The following is a 23,915-nucleotide window of genomic DNA, read 5'->3' as shown; positions in this document are numbered from 1 at the left end:
CAGTTCTTTTGTTTTTAATTAACTGTGGGGTTATTTCCCTCTCACCTATTCTCTCACATGCTGAACAACTGCTCCCAGATTCTCCTCTGCCTCGCCTTCACCAGGAGCAATTTACAGGAGGCAACTAACCCACCGGCACATCTTCCGCTATGGAAGATACTGTAAGGAGCTTGCACGCTCTCCCTGTGAATGTGTGGGTTCCCTCCGGGTGTTCTGGTTTCCTTCCACACTCCAAAGACGTACTGGTTGATAGGTCAATTGGTCATTGTAAATTTCCCTAAGATTATATAACATATAACCATATAACAATTACAGCACGGAAACAGGCCATCTCGGCCCTTCTAGTGCGTGCCAAACAGGTCAGGGTTAATTTGGGGGGTTTGCTGGGTGGTGCAGCTTGAAGGGGAAAGGGCCTATTCCACGCTGTATTGCAATAAAAATAAAACTGGGAAGAGACTGGAACATCTGGGAAACAGAGACAATGTGCAGACTCTACAGACAGTTCACAAGGTCAGAATCAAGGCCACTGTAGCTTTCTTGCTGCAGTGCTGACTGATGTGTGATCTATTGCCTAAATCCTGCTGGGCTATTTCACCTCCTCCAGATCCACATTCCAGCAGCTCCTACAACCTATTAGTTTCAGTCTGGTCTCTTGAGCACTCCCTCCTTGGATCCTGTTTCACTGCTGGGGATGGGGGTGGTGGGGGGGTCATTTTCTGAAATTCCTCCTTAATCCTAGTTTCTTTACTTTTCAATTGCTCTAGGTTCAGGTAATTAGTTTGGATTGATTGTAATTAAAATGCATGAAGTTTCTTTTTGTTTTTTTGTTTTTTATTTTTAATACTTTTATTAGTATCCTAACAGTGTGATTAACCTAAAAAAAAGTGTGAAATTTGAAAGCACTGAAGCAGACCATTTGGCCAGTTGTATCCAGCCTATCAAAAACGACCCATGTTCATTCCATTGCATATCTCTTGTTATGTGGCTCTTCAGGTTGTTTTTAAATGTGACGAGGGCCTTTGTCTCCACCAGTCTATTAGGTGCCTCAACTGCTGTCCAATCCATCTCCCAGTTATTTAACTCCACCCGCTGTGGCTGCTGCTCTTTCTGCTGATGGAAATGTCTCTGTTTTTGCATGCACTATCTCAACCTCTCATTTTGTATGCCTTCATTAATACCGTCCCTCATTCTCCTTTGTCCCAAAGATAGCCTCTCTTCATAACTTTAAAGCTTGGGCAATCGACAGATGGAACCACGGTTGGGGTGGGGAGGGTGAAGAGTTTTGGTAGTGATGGGTGACTGATGGGCAAGGTGATTAAAGAGGTAGCATCCCTGAAGGATGGGTAGGAGGAGGAAAGGAACATGGGCAACATCCTGGCCAATCTCTACTGCTTCCTTTCTAGTAGTTTGATTGCTAATTTCTTTTAAATAACGTTTTTGAATGTGCGTGACTGTCAGAGATCTCACGAACATTTCAACTGCATAACAGTTGTGGCGGCCTGGAAGCATGGCTGAGCTGGCTGTCGGAGTGTTCCTGTAGGATTGACAATTGGAGAGGCCCGGTGAAGCCAGAGTTCGACCCTGTCAATGGAGGGAGGGGCGTGGAGTACAGAAGGGGAGTCACTGTTCCCCCATAGTTTGGGATCCCTGCAGCATCACTCCTACTGTGCCAACCTTTGCTTCAGACTCCACTGCCCTCAGCTGCTCGGCGGCACAGATGTATTTTTCAGTTATCGAGAAGAGATGCCACGTATTTTCCACCCCATGTTTTTCTGTCTGGAAGGTGATTCATGTTTCTCTTCAGGGCACCTTCTGTACTTGAAATCGGGATTATATTTCAATGTATGGGATCCAGAGCCTAAAGGGAAGCCCAATTTCCTTGGAGACTCCTGCAGAACATCTGGAATGTCCACTGAATTAGCATATCATTGCTATGAGCCCTGGACAACTGTTTTGAATGCAAGAAGCTCAAGTCCAGTCCAGTCCAGATCTGGTGCTTGGAGGGACCGTGTAGTTGTAACTCTTAATGGGCTCCAAAAATGAGAGCAGGATTGGGAAAAGACCAAGACCAGGTGCTGCTAGGAATCACAGCTGGGTGCTGTCATTCTGGCGGCAGTGGGAATTGGAAAGGATCTACTGCCCAACACCAGCAAGTGGAGGTGACCTGTTCACTTTGTATGAATACTCATTCACTGCATCCCTTTGACTAAAGGTTTAATGCAGGGATGAGTTGGATTGGGAGGTGTGGGAGTGTTGTTAAAAACGTACACAGCATACCACTGATTTCTGTTTTTTTTCTTCTTTCTTTAAAGTAATGACAGGTTTTAAGAGACTTTCTTTTGGGAACACTGCACTGGATTATGGATCCCTCCCCGATGTCATGGAATATTTGAACTGCATTGACCTCCACTCATTGTGTAAGGCATCGGAAGTAGAGAAGAGGAAGAAAAATTAAATGAAAAAGTAACTTGAGCTCTTGAAACCTGAAATGTAGCTACAAATAAAGTTGTTGAGAATCAAGTCCCACAAATCTTTAACCCCGATCGCTCTTGCGATCTCTTGAAAGTACTTTTTAGGATATTTACAGTTGTTCTTTTTCCACAAGAATTTGTGAATGTTGGTTTCTACGGTAGGTTTAGCAGTAATAGCACAAAATTGGGTTGGCTACGACTTTTTTTAATGGAGCCTGTTCTTCAAGCCAATCAAGCACAATTAGTGACAGCCATCTAACCGAGCCTGGTGATCAGCCAGTTACCAGACTGATAACCCAGCACAAAGCAGTTCAAGGACTGATTGATGAGTTTGGTGTGAGAAACAATTGTGCAATGCACAGCTGCGTTATCCATGGAAAATTGCACCACGCTGGATCAGGGCAAGGTGCTGGATAAGAGCCCACCATTTTTCCATTCAATATCTGATTTCCTGTTGGGATTCACAGATTACTGGAGTGTAGAGCAGAAGTTGTGAGTTTGACTTTAAATAAAAGAGAATGCCCCAGTCTTCTTAAACTTCTCCTGATAATGTTCACTCCAACCCGCTCAACCCAGATCTCTACTCTGTAAATGCGTTTAGAGCTTACTGCCCTTTGGTTTCCCACAGAGCGTAATTGTACTTCTGGAAGGTAAACACAGGGGTAGATATTAATATGAGAATAGAAATAGAAGGGCTACCTTATAAAGAAGACAGCAACGAGAATTGAAACACAGCAACAAACCTTTGAGGTTTGATACTAGTTCTTTAAACAATAGACCTTTACAAAACCAAGGGAAAATTGAAAGTCAGCAAAAGTCACAGTGGGCACATGTAACATTCACATTACGCCTTTCACTGCTTTTTAAGAGACTCCGTACTGTAACTGCCTGTGGCTGTTCAGAAAGAAATGAGACAAGTTTCTGAAGAAATTTTAATTATTCCCTTTCACTTACCAAATTTAAAGGGCTCTTTCATATATTTGTGTTTTAACTTTGTAAATTTGTAAGGCAAAGAAATTTCTGATCACAACATTGGAGCATTCAATTAAGAAATGTACCATATAAATCTGGCAGTGTACAGGAACTGATATTTGCAACATTCTGAAAATGTATACAAATTTGTCCTTGCACTGTACTGATGGTGTGTGGGATATTGCCCTATCACCACGCAGAGTGTGTGGGATATTGCCCTATCACCATGCAGAGTGTGTGGGATATTGTCCTATCGCCACACTGATGGTGTGTGGGATATTGTCCTATCGCCACACTGATGGTGTGTGGGATATTGCCCTATCACCATGCAGAGTGTGTGGGATACTGCCCTATCACCACGCAGAGTGTGTGGGATACTGCCCTATCACCATGCAGAGTGTGTGGGATACTGCCCTATCGCCACACTGCTGGTGTGTGAGAAATCGTCCTGTCACTACGCACAGTGTGTGGGATAGTGTCCTATCGCCACACTGATGGTGTGTGGGATATTGCCCTATCACCATGCAGAGTGTGTGGGATACTGCCCTATCACCACGCAGAGTGTGTGGGATACTGCCCTATCACCATGCAGAGTGTGTGGGATACTGCCCTATCGCCACACTGCTGGTGTGTGGGATATTGCCCTATCACCACGCAGAGTGTGTGGGATATTGTCCTATCACCACGCAGAGTGTGTGGGATATTGCCCTATCACCACACAGAGTGTGTGGGATATTGTCCTATCGCCACGCAGAGTGTGTGGGATATTGTCCTATCGCCACGCAGAGTGTGTGGGATATTGTCCTATCGCCATGCAGAGTGTGTGGGATATTGTCCTATCGCCATGCAGAGTGTGTGGGATATTGCCCTATTAACAGGCTGATGGTATGTGGGATATTGTCCTTACACCATGCTGTTTCATTAAGCCATTCTGCTATAAGTAAACTAGTGGTTCTTTTGTGCTTCAGGCCCTTTGCTTTTTTGGAATTCGACACAGTGAATCAATAATTTCTTCAATAAAAGCAGTATAAATAAGCCAGTTCTAAAATCTGCAGACGAATCATCACAAACTCCACGTTGTCAACAGCACCCGCATCAGAAACTGGAAAAGGAAATGTGATTGTGTACAACCATGAAATATGCTTAACATGCCAGGGAGGTAGAGGGTGACAGCCTTTTGAGCACGTGCACACGCCTTAGGGGGAACATTGGTCAGGGGTACTAAATGTTCTATATAGTCCTGTTAGAGAACTGGATCACACTGTATATCGTAGGCTTAGCACCTTGACTTGCAGGTTCCAGAACCATTATCTATGACGCTCACAGACGTTTGTTCCTGGCTATAAGCCACTATACTACCATATCTCACTATATGCAGTCTAGCACTGTGTGCCACCAGCTCTGGGGAGTTGGTACTACCACTCGAATGCTGTGGCACAAAAATGATGCCCAAATGATTGAGGGCACTTTGTGTGGTAGTGTTACGCAATTTATTTCATGATCTTGCTTTATTAGACTTCTCAATGACAGTGCACAACTACTGAGTACTCCTGTTGGGGCCAGAAAGCAAGCTGATCAAGTCTTGTGTGAACTTTCCGTTAATATGTTATGAAGTAAGGGGTTTCAGAAAGAAAGTTTCAAAGCTGCCCAAACGCCCGCTACCATGTTAACAACCCTTCTGATGCTCTTCACGAGGTGGAGACATGTGCTGGTCCAGAAAGAGAACTTTCTCTTCCCGAAAGGAAACTGTTATACCTCATCACCCCGAGTGGAATCTGTAAACCACAGACACTGCTGTCCAGATCTGAAAGTTGTCCCTATCTTTTATTCTGTGGTGCATCGTAATTTTGTTTTTTGTAGATGTTTACAGGATGTAATAGCTGTGTTGAATTCTGAGCATCTCTGTTTAATGTGAAAGAGGCTGTATCTGTCCCTAATCTCACCTGTGGAATGTATCCAAGGTGATCATCCTCATTGTGGGCGATGTACTGTGATAATATCTGTCCATTTAATGTTAAATCTGCTTTGTTTGCATGGTGCACGTGGGGATTAGGAATTAATCCTCCCAGGGTTCCAGCTCAGTGATCCAGTCCACCCAGTAAAGCAAATCAGTTCAGTGATGGAGACCCCGGTGAAGCAATCCAGTTCGGTGATCCAGTCCATCCAGCAAGCAGATCCAGTTCGGTGATCAAGTCCACCCAGTGGAGCAATCGGCTCAATGATCTGATCCCTCTGGCAACAGCTGCAGCTCAGTCACCTAGCCCAGCCACCCCTGTGGTCCAGTCCATTCAGCAATTATATCATCTCAGTAATCCAATGGGAAGGAACCCAGCTCAGTAATCCAGTTCACACAGGAACCATTCCAATTCAGCGATCTGATTCACCCAGAGGCCTAATCCACTTCACTCATCCAATTTGTCCACAGAAACCAAACCAGCTTAAGTATTCAGTCCACCCAGGGATCTACTCTGCTGTTCAGTGACCCAGCCCACCCACAAGGAAACTGAAAAACAAAGCATATTCAATACATTTAAATGATCTGGTCCATTTGGCCCATTCAATGCCGTGCAGATCTATGTGCACAGTAAGAGGGAATCCCGTGAGATCCCAGGGATAGAGTTGGACCATTGGAACATTTGTTTTGTCAGTCCAGTAACCCTGTGGAGATAGAAATTTAAATAAGCACTAGTATTGCAAGCACCAACTATATGGACTTTAAAATGATAATATTTACTATTAAATGTGCAATTCTCACTCAATTCAAATGTGCATATCTTTTGCTTTCAAAGCATGTTACTGTGTTAAAGGTACTTTGATAAATTGGCACTGGATGGAAGGTGCAAAGTGTAAGATCAGAACATCTTACATAGCATGTATGTTGCTTTTTATTTACTCTGCATATAAAATACAGAAGGTACAGTATTTAAATATTTTCCTCGGGATCTTTTCACCAAATTCATAAACCTATTTATGAACAACATTCCTAAAGATTAAATAGCAGAGAGAAACAAAACAGGCATTAGTTTTTTTTTTACTGACTTTGATAAACTAATTGTTATGTTCACTTCATTAATATAGCTCACCTCCTCTCACCTTACAATGAAACATGGCTTGGTAACTGTTTATAGTTTTCACATTGTCCTCTGCCAGGCAGGGAGAATTCTGCTGGTTGACGGTATACTGCAGTTCATACTCCAGTAACCTGTACAATTTTCCATGCAGATTGATTGAAGTTGCCTGATCAAATAACTACTAAAAGCTGCACTGAGAGTTATTCAGAATTCTTCTGCCAACCACATCCTAGTGTGGGAAGTGAAACTGCCTCATCATGCACAATAGAGAGCTGCAGTTGAAGTTGCCTTTGATAGAAAAATACAGGGATGCAAATATCATTCCTGTGCAACCCAATGGTGCAGTTTGGAGGACTTAAAGAATGACTCGTGTTGTTAAAAAATGGTCTTTTTAAATGCCACGGAGTTCCCATTTGAGATTTTATTCAATTTGTAGAGAGTTTGGACAGGCTCATTTTAACTGAACCTTTTATGAGAGAAACCATTGGTGCAGAGTTTTAACCACCACCTTGCGTTCCAGACCAGAGGTTGATGTAAAGTTTATATGACATACAGCAGAAGACTACAGCACTGCTGAGGGAAGCTTTTTAGAAAAGAGAATTTTACAATTTTAAATGCAGAGTTTATAAACAAGAAAGGAACACTCTGTTTTACTGTAACAACTCTACTCTCGTGGTTTCTGGGTAATAGCATTTATACCCATCTGGAAATTAATTTCTTTGATTAGTTGTGTTTGGGATTTGCGGTTTGGATGAAGCATGGTGTGATACAAATTGTACTTCTGCACAAACCATCCATAATAAATGTTGTGTTTAACTTTTACGTATTTGACTCACTTTTAAGATAATCTGATTGATCTGTTTATACCATTGAAGTTCATTCATACTCTTGCCTTGGGCAAATCTGGGTGCCCAGGGTCCATAACACTCAAGATACCAGTTCCTCCAGATATTGACAAGTTTTTTTTTGTAATTATTCTGTTTTGTTACTCTATTTTGGGGACTGATTATTTGGTTTGTGTCTCTATTCCAAAGGGGCAGGTAGTCTGTTCAATTTTAGACATTAATCAATCAGAATGGTTTGTGAATCACTTTTCAAAAAAAGTGAGGTTGTGATCACAACTGTCCAACATACAATACATGAAAAGAATGCCGAGGCTCGGTGGCCTTTGTATGTTTCACAAGAAAGAGTAATTTCGACCTTTGGTGAAGAGAAATACTCTGGTAACTATGAAGAATTTGTATTTCAGGGTCATCAGACCAGAACTCCTGCTACTCATTCAGAAGCTGCCTCTACCCCACCCTGCCCATTTTCATACTCAGTTTGCAAAGACGCATGCCATCGTGCAGTTCTCTGGCATGAAAACAGTCCATCTGGCCCAGCATATCCACCTGTTTTTCTTCCATTCTTCATTCACGAGACGTGAGCTAAGCCAGCGTTTAATTACTCATCCCTAGCTGCCCTCGAGTAGGTGTTGGTGAGCTGCCTTCTTGAATCGCTGATGTCCTTGAGGGTAGGTGTACCCACCGTGCTGTCGGGGAGTGTGTTCCAAGATTTTGATCTGTGGGGATCTGTTTGCCAGTCAGGAAGGAGTGTGGGTAGGAGGGCAGTTTCTAAGTAGAGGGGTTTCCATGTCTTTGGTGTCCCTGCTCTTCTAGCTGTAGAGGATGTGGGTTTTGAACGTGCTGTCTAAGAAGTCTTGGTGAGTTGCTGTGGTGTACCCTATAGATGGTACAAACTGCTGCCATTATGTGTCACTGATGGAATAAGTGAATAATTGTAGATGTGCTTCCTATCCAATTTTTTATTCTCTGCACCTTCCTTCCAAGTACCTCCCATAGTCTCCTACTCACCTTTACTAGGGGTAAGTTTTACACTAATCACTTAGCCTACCCACTCCCCCCACACCTTTGGAATGGGACAGGAAGAAACCCAGATGGTCACAGGGTGAACGTGCAAACTCCATGTGGACAGCACCAGAGGTCAAGATCAATTTCTAGGTCTCTAGATTAGCTGTGAGGTATCAGCTCCATCAGCTATCACAAAAGACTTGCCTTATTTACTCAAATACATCTTCCATCGTGCAATTGTCAGCAAGGTACAGCGAAGAACTTCAGTTTTGCTTCCACCCTTAAGGATTGTTTAATTTCATCAATGCATTGTTGCAGTACAAGGGCAAAGCAATAACAGAATGCAGAATGAAGTGTCACAGTTCCAGAGAGAATGCAGTACAGGTAGACGGTGAGGTACAAGGGCATATGACGAGGTCGAGAGTCTGTGTGTTGTACTTGGGTTCAATAGGGATAGAACCTGCCCTTGAGCCTGCTGGCACATGCTTTCAGGCTTTGTATCTTCTGCCCGATGGGGATGGGAAGTAGGGAGAAGAGAGAATGCCTGGGGCGGGTGGGGTCTTTGATTACGTTGGCTGCGGGAAGTGTAGACAGAGTCCAGTGAGGTGCCGAGCTTGTCCACATTTCCACAGTTTAGAAAAGAATAGAACTTTATTGTCAATGAGATTGCGCTGTTACTCCAGTCCGAGCAAAACAGGTACTTACATTGCATGTGGTATGACAATTAAAAAAACTCCCATATTACATGCAACAAATGACTCTGATGGTCCATAACACTCAAAGACCATTGGCAAGCCGGGGGTGTGGCATTATTCAGCCGCACAACAGCCCTCGGGAAGAAGCTGTTTCTCAGTCTTACTGAATTGGCTAAGGTGTTTCCGTATTTCCTACCAGATGGCAGGAGATTGAACAGACATTGTCTGGGATGGGATGGGTCTTTAATGATGTTACAACTGCACCTTGGACACCGAGAGTTGTAGATTTTCTCCAGGCCCGTAGTTGAGGCCCGATGATAGGCTGATTCGTCTTAATCACCCTTTGGAGTGCTTTGTGATTTGTCTTGCTGCAGCTAGAGTACCACACTGCCATTCCGTATGTCAGTATGCTCTCTACCACACATTGTTAAATGGTGGCCAGCAAGAAACCAGCAGTTTCTTGTTGGCACATTGATGCAGCACAAGGTAAACTACATTCAGCAAGGAAGGTTGTATCGACCCCAGAGTAATTGCATATTCTCCAATCAGAAATGCCACTTTTTGAATGAATGCTTAAACTAAGGCTGTGCCCACCCTGCCAGATGAACATTACGGGGTTGCCCATTGTGCTGAAGAAGAGCAGTACTGTCTTGGCCCACAGTTATCCATTAAGCAATGCCAACGGATTGATTGCAGACACCTGCAATGTGGAAAACTACCCGCTGCACTTCCTACATCACACCATTTCTGACAGTTCTGAATGCCTGTTCATCCTGTTGGTCATGGGGAAAACAGCTCCTGAGCAGAATGTGTTTGTCAGAAGTTTCACTGTCAGTTTGTTACCAAATGCTCTCGAACACCTTGAAGGGATTCGATGCAATTTATGGTGAGTTGCAGAATATCAGAACCTGAATGTGCTTGGAGGTGCAGAGTTTGTTTATATGGGGTGTTGGTATGAACTGATAGATGTGTGGCCACGTCCTGGAGAAAGTCCAACTTTCTCATGACATCCACAGGCAACAGTCAGAACCAATACATACTGTACTGTACCAGCTTTCTGGTATATCAATATTCACACTGTTAAATGACTATGGGTATATTTATTGGAACTCACAGCTAACTTCGGTTCAAAGAAGAACATACACTATGAAGGAAAATGCGAAAAGCAAAAAACAACAATGACGCCATCTTTCGCAACCAGAGTGGAGATGATTGGGTTGCTTCCCCGTTAATGACAGTGGAGGCTGCATGATGTGTTCCATATTTGATATACATTCAGTGGCCACTATATTAGGTATGCCTTGTTAAGCAGCAACTCAATGCATAAAAGCATGGAGACATGGTCAAGAAGTTCAATTGTTGTTCGGATCAAGCATCAGAGTGGGAAGAAATTTGATCTAAGTGACTTTGACCAGGGAATGATTGTTGGTGCCATATGGGGTGGTCTGAGTATCTCATTAACTGCTGATCTGGAATTTTCACACACAGCTGTCTCTTGAATGGTGCGATGAAACAAAAAGACATCCAGTGAGCAGATGTTCTGTGGGTGGAAATGCCTTATTAATGAGAGAGATCAAAGAAGGATGGCCTAACTGGTTCAAGCTGACAGGCAAGCGACAGTAATTCAAATAATCATGCGTTACAACAGTGGTGTGCAAAGTAGCATTGCTGAGCACACGACATGTCAACTCTTGAAGCGAATGGACTACAGCAGCAGAAGACCACACCAAGTTCCATTCCTGTACCTAATGAAATGGCCACTGAGTGTATATTTCACAGAAATATTTGAAGAAGATTCTGCTATTCGAATTACTCAGTACCGCTGAGTAAGTGTACAGTGTGTCCAGTCTTATCTCCTGATATGTACTGACAAGTTGCAACTCATTAGATAATACCCTGGGGCCAATAATGACTCTCCAAGTGTTGAATGGTTCAGAGCAGCCTCAACTAATGCTTATTGGTCTTGATCAAAAGTCAGGGATGTTGAGTGAGCCCCTGAATTGTTGAAAAGTTCTGATCACAATCTTAAGCTCTTCTGTGTAATTGAACATTTATCCAAATATCATGGTGATTATTTACTTCAATTATAATAACTGCAAACACATAATGAGCAAATAAAAGTTTAAAGAGAACAGCAAAGTGTAAAGGACTATTATCTGCCTCTCTCAATTCTGTTAATGGGATATTGGCATGAAATCAGATTTCCACCTTATCCTGTGTGTTACTAATGCCAGGTACTGCTGGCTGTGTTCATTGATAACAAATCAGCATTTAAATTTAGCTATTTAAATGCTTCCAATAAAATTAGCTCCTGATGTGAATATTGTTATTAATAGAACAGAAATTGTTAAACAGAATACAACAGCAGTCAACTTTTTGTTTGATTCAAAGCATTGCAGCTAAGTGCATTACATGAAAATATTTGAAATAAGCAGTAAACTGTGAACACGCAGCTAATTTTATAGGACGATGAAATAAAATGCTATGCAGAAATGTGAAAAAGAAACAGAAAAATGGTCCATTTAACTTAGGAATATTAAGAGAAGGAGTAGGCCACTCAGCCCTTCAAACCACTTCTATCATTCAACAAGATCAGAGATGATCTGATTTTAACATCAGTTTTACATTCCTGCCTATCCTTAGTAAACTAACCAACCTTAATAAACATTCAGCTCTCTCTATAAAAAAATATGGTCCTAGGATCCTAACTTTTTACAATCTGCAGGATATAATTGACTTGGATGAAGGCATTGATGGAACAGCTAATAAAAAGTATTGGAGACGGCCTGGTTCATTATGGGTAAAGTCCTCCCCACCGTTAGGCATATCTGTCACAAGAAAGCAGTATCCATCATTGAGGACCTGCAGGATCCAGGCCATGCTCTCTTCTTGCTGCTACCATCAGGAAAGAGGTTCAGGATCCTCAGGACCCACACGAACAGGTTTAAGAGCAGTTATTGCCCCTCAACCAACAAGTCCTTGAACCAGAGGGGATAACTTCACTCAACTTCAGTCACCCCAACCCTGGATTGTTCCCACAACCTATGGACTCACTTTCAAGGACTCTTCACCTAATGTTCTCGATAGTTCTTGCTTGTTTATTTATTTATTATGAATATTTTTTTTGTATTTAGTTTGTTATCTTTTGCACACTGGTTGTTTGTCCAACTTGTGTGCAGTTTTTCATTGATTCTATTGTGTTTCTTGTACTTAATGTAAATGCCAATTAGAAAATTAATCTTGGTAGTATATGATGACATATATTACTTTGATAATAAATTTAGTTTGGACTTTGAAAGTATAGTTGCAAAATTTGCTGATGACACAAAGATAATTGAGAAAAAAGTTATAAGACCATAGGACACAGGAGGAGAATTATGATGAACAGCCCACCGAGTCTGCTCCACCATTTCATCAGGGCTGATTTATTATCCCTCTCACCCACTTTCTCCTACCTTCTCCCCGTAACTTTTGATGGCCTTACTAGTCAGGAAACTATTAACCTCTGCTTTACATATACCCAACGACAGCTGTCTGTGGCAATGAATTCCACAGATTCACCACACTTTGGCTAAAGAAATTCCTCCTCATCTCCATTCTAAAGGGACGTCTTTCTATTCTGATGTTCTGCCTTCTGCTCCTATGGTTTCCACTTTAGGAAACGTCCTCTCCATGTTCAGTCTATCCAGGCATTTCAAGATTTGGTAGGTTTCAATGAGTTTTTATGTTTTCATTGCTTTTATATTCTAGTCCTCTTTAAATGAATGCTAACATTGCATTTGCCTTCCTTGCTACTGACTCGACCTGCAAGTTAACTGTTAGGGGACCCTGCACAAGGATCCCCATGTCCCTTTGCACCCCTGATTTCTGAATTTGCTCCTCATTTAAAAAAAATAGTGTGTGCCTTTATACTTTCTACCAAAGTGCATGATCGTGCACCTCCCTACACTATTCCTTCTTCCCCTTTGTTCTTTCTCCAAATATGTCCAAATCACTCCCTGCCCCTCCACCTGTCTTTGTATCATCTACAAACTTTGCCACAAAGCCATCAATTCTGTCATACAGATCATTAATATATAATGTGAAAAGTAGCAGACTCACACTGAGCCCTGCAGAAGACCACTAGCCACTGGTGACCAAAAAGAAAAGGCCCCCCTTATTCCACTCCTTGCCTCCTGCCAGTCAGCCAATCTTCTATCCATGCTAGTATCTTTCCTGTTATACAATGGGCTTTTGTTTAGCAGCCTCATGTGCAGCATCTTGTTAAAGGCCTTCTGAAAATCCTAGTAAACACTATCCACTGTCTCTCCTTTGTCTATCCTGCCTGTTGTTTCCTCAAAGAATTCCAACAGCTTTGTCAGGTAAGCTTTCCCCTTAAGGAAACCTTGCTGACTTCAGACTTTCTTATCAAGTGCCTCCAAGTACCCCAAATCCTCATCCTTAATAGTGGACTTGGACATCTTGCCAACCATTGAAGTCAAGGAGGATCATGGAGGATCTAAGCAGGCCACAGAGTTCCCAATACTTCCAAGATGCCTGCAATCTCTCTCCACTTGGTTAATATATTTTTTCAATTATTCCTGTCAAAAATAGACCAATTCACATATCTGACTTCATACTCTATAAGATCTTTGCCCCATCACTTAACTATGTCCATCCCTTTGTGGCTTCTCTATAACCTCCATTTTATACTTTCTGTCTGACTTTGCCATCTTTAAAGTTTGCAACCATACCTTTAGTGATTTCCTCCAAAGCATTCACATACACTGTTAAGAAGTTGAGGTCCCAGTACTGATCCCTGTTACTGGTTGCAGCTGCCCAAGAAGAAAATGATCTATTTTTGCCTCCTGCGAGCATCACACTGGAGTAACTCAGTGGTCAGTTAGCATCTGTGCAGTTTCCCTTCACACTTCCTGCAGTTTTGGAATCTGATCAAACATATAGTCCTGGATTATGCTAGTAAATGCCAGCAGGTTGGAAGTCCAGAACTCGCTCATTAATAGTTGGTGAAGTATTTTTCATTAATCTCCATCATCAGACTCATGGATTGGAAGAGCTCAGCTGCCGATTGCTGAGATTCCCGAGTCAATTCTCAGGTGCATGGCCCCTGACGGAAACTGCTGGACTGTGGTGATGAGAAGGCAAGTTCATTTTTTCTCGGTTTGAATGAAATTAATTATTTTAACTAGTGTTAATATTTTAGTAATTCAAATTTTAATATTTTAAATGTTCATATTTTAAAATCTGATAGTTTAAAATGTTCTGAATGTCAGTGCCTTTTTAAAAAAAATGATATCTTCCAATGATAGCAAAGCAGTAGGAGAAAGGTTGCTGTTTGTCAAAGGCTTTCAGGGGAGTTTGGAGAGCTGGGATTCTCAAATGCAGCCTTTCCATTATTCAAGCCTCACTGCTGGCGTCAGGGGCAACTTGAGCAAACGGGATAGATTCTTCCCCCGTCTAGGCCAGGTATGGACAAGCAAGAAACTAGCTGGGAACAACTGGGGGTTTATGTACGTGAAACCCAGGCCTAAGTGTGTTGCAGAGAAGCTTATTTTCCATTGTTTTGTACCCAATCACAAGGAAAATAACTTTCCTGCCTGATGTAGCTTACCAAAGAATAAGACAGAAGACAACCCTAGTGCTTTCCCCCTCATCAACAGCATCTCGGAAGATCTGTCCTGAACTCGCCATGATGCAATCATGGCAAAGTTATGTCAGCGGCAATACTTCATTGGGCGTTTGAGGAGATCAACGACTTGAGCAAATTTCTGTAGATGTACCGTGGGTGCATTCTGACTGCTGGCATCACTGCGTGGTATGGAGGCTCCAATGCCGGGTCGTTGGAGGCTTCAGTGGGTTGTAAACTCTGCTAGCTCTATCACCAGCAGAAGACCTCCTACCATCGAGGACACCTTCAAAAGGCAGTGCCTCAAGAACGTGGCATCCATCAATAAGGATCCTCACCATCTGGGACATGCCCTCTTCTCATTGCTATCATTCGGGAGGAGGTACAGGAGCCTGAAGATCCACACTCATTGATTGAGAAACAGCTTCTCCCCCTTGGCCATCAGATTTCTGAATGATTTCCACACTATTTGTCTTTTGCACTATTTATTTATTTCTTTTTATTGCACTTTGTAACAACTTCTTATGCCTCCACCGTGCTGCTGCCACAAAACAAGTTTCATGACCGATGTCGGTAGCAAGAAACCTGATTCTGACTCCAGTGGAGCTGGAACTCTGCACTCCATCAGGGTAGCTATCCAGTTGAAACACATCCTGTTCTTTATTTTCTCCCACTTACCGAAGATCATTCAGTTCCTACCCAGAGGAACTGTTAAATCCTACACAACTCATTTGTAACAGTTTGCCTTTTTTGACGGGACTTGTCTGGTTTCAGCTGCCTGGGGACACCCACAGCACTTGTTTCTTTTTAGCTTGTTTGGTTTCTATCCACCTCAGCAATACGTTCGTGTAAGAGCACAGACCCTAAAAGCCTGTTGACACAAGTGTGTTGAGTGGAGGTGATGGGATTTCTTCAGATACAACGACCCTGTCACTAATATTTTAACTCTTGCAAATTAAAGAGATGTAGCTTCCTGATCAACAATGGGGCTGCTTATTGGGTCAGCCACACACAAATAACTTGTTAAAATATGTTATTTGTACAATGCTCAATATGGATAGCCTACGCAACTTCATAGATTTTCCTGTTGTGCTTATTGTTACAGAAAAGCTACAACTTAAAAATTTGGAATCTCATAGAATGTTTATGTTAGCAGACTAACACATATTATGAAAAATTGCACAATATCAGTGGTGATCACCTTCCTATTTTAGATTAAGCTATTCATAAGCATCAAAGAGCGTAAATTGCCGTATTCTTCTCTTTTGCTTTTTTAAAGGGTACAATTTTTATGCCCCCCAGCCCATATCTCTCTTACCATCTCTGGAAAACAATAAAGCTTCTTCATAACAGGATATCAAAGGCAGCATCAAAGCCAAAGAGATATATATCATTGATCAACTTATGTCTTCAGGCAGTTTTGCTTTCTGTTAGTGTCTTATATCCAAAGTTATGACTGGTTTTGTCTCTATTTTCTATCTTTCTAAGTATGTATATCATTAATTTCACTCAATGTGACAACTGTTTTGGCACAGATCATCCAAAATGCTCTTTTAAATGATTTATTTATATTTTACTAATAAAGAGGGCATTTATAGTGAATAAAAAAGGCTCTCTGCAAATGAAGTACTGTAGATGCACAGTCATTTGTGAAGTATGAAGGGTGCACTGAAACAAAATTTAAGATATTTCAGAATGTACCCTTGAAAATGGATTTGTCTGTTAATGTCATTGTAAGAGTTTGCTCATGATATTGAAAGTTTGAAGCATTGGCCAGGAGATGGAATTGAGGTCTTAAACCAAGCCTGTACCAATATTCTTAAAGATATTTTCTGAGGAAGAGAGAGGCTGGACACTAAGGTACAAATTAGCTAGCTGATTGGCTGGTTGAGTGTCGCAGCAACCAACTTGCACTCAACATCAGTACGACCAAGGAATTGATTGTGGACCTCAGGAAAGGTTAGTCAAGGGAACACATACCAGTGATCAGCAGCGGAAAAGGTGAGCAGTTTCAAGTTCCTGGGTGTCGACATCTCTGAAGATTTATCCCAAGCGGCTATATTTCATTAGGTGTTTGAAGAGACTGGGTATGTCACCAAAGGCTCAGGCAATTTCTACTGATGTACCATGGAGAGCATTCTAACTGGTTGCATCACTGTATGGTATGGAGGGACCACTGTACAGGATCAGAAAAAGTTACAGAAAGTTGTAAACTCAGCCGGCTCCATCATGGGCACTAGCCTCCCCAGCATCCACGACACCTTCAAAAGGCAATGCCTCAAAAAGGCAGCATCTATCATTAAGGGCCTCTGTCACCGAGGACATGCCTTTTTCTCATTACTACTATCAAGGAGGAGGTACAGGAGTCTGAATACACATACTCACCATTTTAGGAACAGCTTGTACTCTTCTGCGGTCAGATTTATGAATGACAATGTATCCATGTACACTGTCTCCCTATGTTTTTCTTTTTCTTTTTATTATTCCATTAATACTACATTAATATATATATATAATATATATTTTATGTATTTCTTATTGTAATTAATTATTTTAAAAATTATGTATTGCACCGTATTGCTGACACAAAACAACAAATTTCATGACTTTAATATATAGGAGCAGAATTAGCCCCAATGAATCTGCTCTGCCATTTCGTCATGGCTGATCACTTTCCCTCTCAGCCCCCGTTTCCTGTTTTCCCCTCCCCCCCCACCCTCGCTGTATCCCTTCACACCCTGACTCCTCATTCTTCTGAATTCTAGTGAGTAAGGGCCTAGGGCCATCAAATGCTCTTCATATAACAAGCCATTCAATCTTTAAATAATTTAAATAATTTTCATGAACCTTTGAACCCTCTCCAGTTTCAGCATATCCTTTCTAAGATAAGGGGCCCAAACCTGCTCACAATATTCCAGGTGAGGCCTCACCAGTGCTTTATAAAGCTTCATCATTACATCCTTGCATTTATATTCTAGTACTCTTGAAACGAGTGCTTACATTGCTTTTGCCTTCCTCATCTCAGACTCAACCTGAAAATTAACCTTCAGGGAATCCTGCACAAGGGCTCCCAATTCCCTTTGCACCACAGTTTTTTTGTATTTTCTCTCCATTTAGAAAATAGTCAACCCCTTAATTTCTTCTACCAAAGTACATGACCATACACTTCCTGACACTGTATTACATGTGTCATTTCTTTGCCCATTCTCCTAACCTGTTTGTCCTTTTGTAGCCTCTGTACTTCCTTAAAACTGCCTTTCCCTCCACCTACCTTTGTGTCATTCTCAAACTTTACAAGAGAGCCATCAATTTTGTAATCCAAGTCATTGACATATAACATAAAAAGAATTGGTCCCAACACAGATCCCTGTGGAACACCACTAGTCATTGATAGCCTACCAGAAAAGGCTCCCTTTATTCCCTGTCTTTGCTTTCTGCCAATCAGCCACTGCTTTATTCATGCTGGAACCTTTCCTGTAATACCATATCATAGGCTCTTAAATTGTTAAGCAGCCTCACATGTGGCACCTTGTCAAAGTCATTCAGAAAATTCAAGTACACATCAACTGATTCTCTTTTATCTATCCTCTTTGTTATTTCTTAAAAGAGCTCCAACAGATTTGTCAGGCAAAATTTTCCCTTGAGGAAACCATGCTGACCACGGTCTATTTAATTATGTGCCTCCAAGTACTCTGAGACCTCATCCTTAATAATTGACTCCAACATCTTCCCAATTATTGAGGTCAGACTAACCGGCCTGTAATTTCCTTTCTTCTGCCTCTCTCCCTTCTTGAAGAGTGGATGTGACATTTGCAATTTTCCAGTCTTCGAGAACCATTCCAGAATTGAGTGATTCTTGAAAGATCATTACTAATGCCTCCAGAATCTCTTCAGCCACCTCATTCTGAACCCTGTGGTGTACACCATCTGGTCCAAGTGACTTATCTACCTTCAGACCTTTCAGTTTCCTAAGAGCCTTCTCCTTAGTAATGGCAACTTCACACATCTGACCTCTGATACTCTGGAACCTCAACCATACTGCTAGTGTCTTCCACAGAGAAGACTAATGCAAAATATTTATGCAGTTCATCCAAAATTTCCTTGTTCCCCATTTTCCAGTGGTCCAATATCCACTCTTGCCTCTTATTTGCACTTTATATAGCTGAAGGAACTTTTGATATCTGGAGGCTTGAGGCTGGAGGCTGGAGGCTTGAGGCTGGAGGCTTGAGGCTTGAGGCGAGGCTGGAGGCTTGAAGCGAGGCTGGAGGCTTGAGGCGAGGCTGGAGGCTGGAGGCGAGGCTGGAGGCTTGAGGCGAGGCTGGAGGCTGGAGGCTGGAGGCTTGAGGCAAGGCTGGCGGCTGGAGGCGAGGCTGGAGGCTTGAGGCGAGGCTGGAGGCTTGAGGCTTGAGGCTTGAGGTGAGGCTGGAGGGTTGAGGCTTGAGGCTGGAGGCTTCAGGCAAGGCTGGAGGGTGGAAGCAGGCAAGGCTGGAGGCTTAAGGCTGGAGGCTGGAGGCTGGAGGCTTGAGGTGAGGCTGGAGGCTGGAGACTTGAGGTGAGGCTGGAGGATTGAGGCTTGAGGGTTGAGGTGAGGCTGGAGGCTTGAGGCTTGAGGCTGGAGGCTTGAGGCTGGAGGCTGGAGGATGGAGGCTGGAGGCTTGAGGCAAGGCTGGAGGCTGGAAGTAGGCAAGGCTGGAGGCTTAAGGCTGGAGGCTGGAGGCTTGATGCGAGGCTGGAGGCTGGAGGCTTGCTTGAGGCTTGAGGCGAGGCTGGAGGCTGGAGGCGAGGCTGGAGGCTGGAGGCGAGGCTTGAGGCTGGAGGCTTGAGGCGAGGCTGGAGGCTGGAGGCGAGGCTGGAGGCTTGAGGGTTGCTTGAGGCTTGAGGCGAGTCTGGAGGCTTGAGGCTTGAGGCGAGGCTGGCGGCTGGAAGCTGGAGGCGAGGCTGGAGGCTGGAGGCTTGAGGTGAGGCTGGAGGCTGGAGGCTGGAAGCTTGAGGCGAGGCTGGAGGCCGGAGGCTGGAGGCGAGGCTGGTGGCTGGAGGCGAGGCTTGAGGCTGGAGGCTTGAAGCGAGGCTGGAGGCTTGAGGCGAGGCTGGAGGCTGGAGGCGAGGCTGGAGGCTTGAGGTGAGGCTGGAGGCTGGAGGCTGGAGGCGAGGCTTGAAGCTGGAGGCTTGAGGTGAGGCTGGAGGCTGGAGGCTGGAGGCGAGGCTTGAAGCTGGAGGCTTGAGGCGAGGCTGGAGGCTGGAGGATGGAGGCAAGGCTGGAGGCGAGTCTGGAGGCTTGAGGCTTGAGGCGAGGCTGCAGGCTGGAGGCTGGAGGCGAGACTGGAGGCAAGGCTCGAGGCTGGAGGCTGGAGGCTGGAGGCTTGAGGCTGGAGGCTTGAGGCTTGATGCTGGAGGATGGAGGCGAGGCTGGAGGCTGGATGCTTGAGGCAAGTCTGGAGATGGAGGCTTGAGGCTGGAGGCTTGAGGCGAGGCTGGAGGCTGGAGTCTGGAGGGTTGAGGTGAGGCTGGAGGCTTGAGGCTTGAGGCTGGAGGCTTGAGGCTGGAGGATGGAGGCTGGAGGCTTGAGGCAAGGCTTGAGGCAAGGCTGGAGGCTGGAAGCAGACAAGGCTGGAGGCTTGATGCGAGGCTGGAGGCTGGAGGCGAGGCTGGAGGCTGGAGGCTGGAGGCTGGAGGCTTGAGGCGAGGCTGAAGGCTGGAGGCGAGGCTGGAGGCTTGAGGCGAGGCTGGAGGCTGGAGGCTGGAGGCTTGAGGCTAGGCTGGCGGCTGGAGGCGAGGCTGGAGGCTTGAGGCGAGGCTGGAGGCTTGAGGCTTGAGGCTTGAGGTGAGGCTGGAGGGTTGAGGCTTGAGGCTGGAGGCTTGAGGCAAGGCTGGAGGGTGGAAGCAGGCAAGGCTGGAGGCTTAAGGCTGGAGGCTGGAGGCTGGAGGCTTGAGGTGAGGCTGGAGGCTGGAGACTTGAGGTGAGGCTGGAGGATTGAGGCTTGAGGGTTGAGGTGAGGCTGGAGGCTTGAGGCTTGAGGCTGGAGGCTTGAGGCTGGAGGCTGGAGGATGGAGGCTGGAGGCTTGAGGCAAGGCTGGAGGCTGGAAGTAGGCAAGGCTGGAGGCTTAAGGCTGGAGGCTGGAGGCTTGATGCGAAGCTGGAGGCTGGAGGCTTGCTTGAGGCTTGAGGCGAGGCTGGAGGCTGGAGGCGAGGCTGGAGGCTGGAGGCGAGGCTGGAGGCTGGAGGCTTGAGGCGAGGCTGGAGGCTGGAGGCGAGGCTGGAGGCTTGAGGGTTGCTTGAGGCTTGAGGCGAGGCTGGAGGCTTGAGGCTTGAGGCGAGGCTGGCGGCTGGAAGCTGGAGGCGAGGCTGGAGGCTGGAGGCTTGAGGTGAGGCTGGAGGCTGGAGGCTGGAGGCTGGAAGCTTGAGGCGAGGCTGGAGGCGAGGCTGGTGGCTGGAGGCGAGGCTGGAGGCTTGAGGATGGAGGCTTGAGGTGAGGCTGGAGGCTGGAGGCTGGAGGCGAGGCTGGTGGCTGATGGCGAGGCTGGAGGCTGGAGGCTTGAGGCGAGGCTGGAGGCGAGTCTGGAGGCTTGAGGCTTGAGGCGAGGCTGCAGGCTGGAGGCTGGAGGCGAGACTGGAGGCAAGGCTCGAGGCTGGAGGCTGGAGGCTGGAGGCTTGAGGCTGGAGGCTTGAGGCTTGATGCTGGAGGATGGAGGCGAGGCTGGAGGCTGGATGCTTGAGGCAAGTCTGGAGGATGGAGGCTTGAGGCTGGAGGCTTGAGGCGAGTCTGGAGGCTGGAGTCTGGAGGCGAGGCTGGAGTCGAGGTTTGCTTGAGGCTTGAGGCGAGGCTGGAGGCTGGAGGCGAGGCTGGAGGCTGGAGGCTGGAGGCTTGAGGCGAGGCTGGAGGCTGGAGGCGAGGCTGGAGGATTGAGGCGAGGCTGGAGACTTGAGGCTTGAGGTGAGGCTGGAGGCTGGAGGCTGAAGGCGAGGCTGGTGGCTGGTGGCGAGGCTGGAGGCTGGAGGATTGAGGCGAGGCTGCAGGCTGGAGGCTGGAGGCGAGACTGGAGGCAAGGCTCGAGGCTGGAGGCTGGAGGCTTGAGGCTGGAGGCTGGAGGCTGGAGGCTTGAGGCTTGATGCTGGAGGATGGAGGCGAGGCTGGAGGCTGGAGGCTTGAGGCGAGGCTGGAGGCTGGAGGCTTGAGGCAAGTCTGGAGGATGGAGGCTTGAGGCGAGGCTGGAGGCTGGAGTCTGGAGGCGAGGCTGGAGTCGAGGCTTGCTTGAGGCTTGAGGCGAGGCTGGAGGATGGAGGCGAGGCTGGAGGCTGGAGGCTTGAGGCAAGTCTGGAGGATGGAGGCTTGAGGCTGGAGGCTTGAGGCGAGGCTGGAGGCTGGAGGCTGGAGGCGAGGCTGGAGTAGAGGCTTGCTTGAGGGTTGAGGCGAGGCTGGAGGCTGAAGGATGGAGGCTTGAGGCTTGCTTGAGGCTTGAGGCGAGGCTGGAGGCGAGGATGGAGACTGGAGGATTGAGGCGAGGCTGGAGGCTTGAGGCGAGGCTGGAAGCTGGAAGCTGGAGGCTTGAAGCGAGGCTGGAGGCTGGAGGCTGGAGGCTGGAGGCGAGGCTGGAGTCGAGGCTTGCTTGAGGCTTGAGGCGAGGCTGGAGGCGATGCTGGAGGCTGGAGGATTGAGGCGAGGCTGGAGGCTTGAGGCGAGGCTGGAAGCTGGAAGCTGGAGGCTTGAGGCGAGGCTTGAGGATGGAGGCGAGGCTGGAGGCTTGAGGTGAGGCTTGAGGCTTGAGGATTGAGGCGAGGCTGGAGGCTTGAGGCTTGAGGCTCGAGGCGAGGCTGGAAGCTGGAGGCGAGGCTGGAGGCTGGAGGCTTGAGGCGAGGCTGGGGGATGGAGGCGAGGCTGGAGGATTGAGGCGAGGCTGGAGGCTTGAGGCTTGAGGCTTGAGGCGAGGCTGGAGGCTTGAGGCTTGAGGCTTGAGGCGAGACTGGAGGCAAATCTGGAGGCTGGAGGCTTGAGGCGAGGCTGCAGGCTGGAGGCTGGAGGCTTGAGTCTGGAGGCTTGAGGCTGGAGGATGGAGGCGGGGCTGGAGGCTGCAGGCTTGAGGCGAGGCTGGAGGCTGGAGGCTGGAGGCTTGATGCAAGGCTGGAGGATGGAGGCTTGAGGCTGGAGGTTTGAGGTGAGGCTGGAGGCTGGAGGCGAGGCTGGAGGCTTGAGGCTGGCTTGAGGCTTGAGGCGAGGCTGGAGGCTGGGGGCGAGGCTGGAGCCTTGAGGCGATGCTGTACGCTTGAGGCGAGGCTGGAAACTTGAGGTAAGGCTTGAGGCTGGAGGCTGGAGGCTTAAAGCAAGACTGGAGGCTTGAGGCTTGCTTGAGGCTTGAGGCGAGGCTGGAGGCGAGGCTGGAGGCTGGAGGCTGGAGGCTTGAGGCGAGGCTGGAGGCGAGGCTGGAGGCTTGAGGCTGGCTTGAGGCTTGAGGCGAGGCTGGAGGCTGGGGACGAGGCTGGAGCCTTGAGGTGATGCTGTAGGCTTGAGGCTTGAGGCGAGGCTGGAAGCTTGAGGCGAGGCTTGAGGCTGGAGGCTGGAGGCTTGAGGCAAGGCTGGAGGCTTGAGGGTTGCTTGAGGCTTGAGGCGAGGCTTGAGGCTTGATGCTGGAGGATGGAGGCGAGGCTGGAGGCTGGATGCTTGAGGCAAGTCTGGAGATGGAGGCTTGAGGCTGGAGGCTTGAGGCGAGGCTGGAGGCTGGAGTCTGGAGGGTTGAGGTGAGGCTGGAGGCTTGAGGCTTGAGGCTGGAGGCTTGAGGCTGGAGGATGGAGGCTGGAGGCTTGAGGCAAGGCTTGAGGCAAGGCTGGAGGCTGGAAGCAGGCAAGGCTGGAGGCTTGATGCGAGGCTGGAGGCTGGAGGCGAGGCTGGAGGCTGGAGGCTGGAGGCTGGAGGCTTGAGGCGAGGCTGAAGGCTGGAGGCGAGGCTGGAGGCTTGAGGCGAGGCTGGAGGCTGGAGGCTGGAGGCTTGAGGCAAGGCTGGCGGCTGGAGGCGAGGCTGGAGGCTTGTGGCGAGGCTGGAGGCTTGAGGCTTGAGGCTTGAGGTGAGGCTGGAGGGTTGAGGCTTGAGGCTGGAGGCTTGAGGCAAGGCTGGAGGGTGGAAGCAGGCAAGGCTGGAGGCTTAAGGCTGGAGGCTGGAGGCTGGAGGCTTGAGGTGAGGCTGGAGGCTGGAGACTTGAGGTGAGGCTGGAGGATTGAGGCTTGAGGGTTGAGGTGAGGC

At 46.8% G+C, this 23,915-nt stretch overlaps 1 protein-coding gene across 1 annotated transcript in view; it reads left to right on the top strand.

Annotated features, from left to right (window-relative positions):
• Window positions 1-4,091, top strand: part of dtd1 (D-aminoacyl-tRNA deacylase 1) — a 176,978-nt gene extending 172,887 nt beyond the window's left edge. Inside the window, exon 6 of the mRNA XM_063056263.1 lies at window positions 2,313-4,091. The gene's annotated coding sequence lies outside the window, so the exon portion shown is untranslated. The remainder of the gene's footprint in view (window positions 1-2,312) is intronic.
• Window positions 4,092-23,915: the final 19,824 nt, after the last annotated feature.

Source organism: Mobula hypostoma, chromosome 8 (assembly GCF_963921235.1).
Source record: "Mobula hypostoma chromosome 8, sMobHyp1.1, whole genome shotgun sequence".
NCBI lineage: Eukaryota > Metazoa > Chordata > Chondrichthyes > Myliobatiformes > Myliobatidae > Mobula > Mobula hypostoma.
This window is presented reverse-complemented; position numbering and strand designations above follow the sequence as displayed.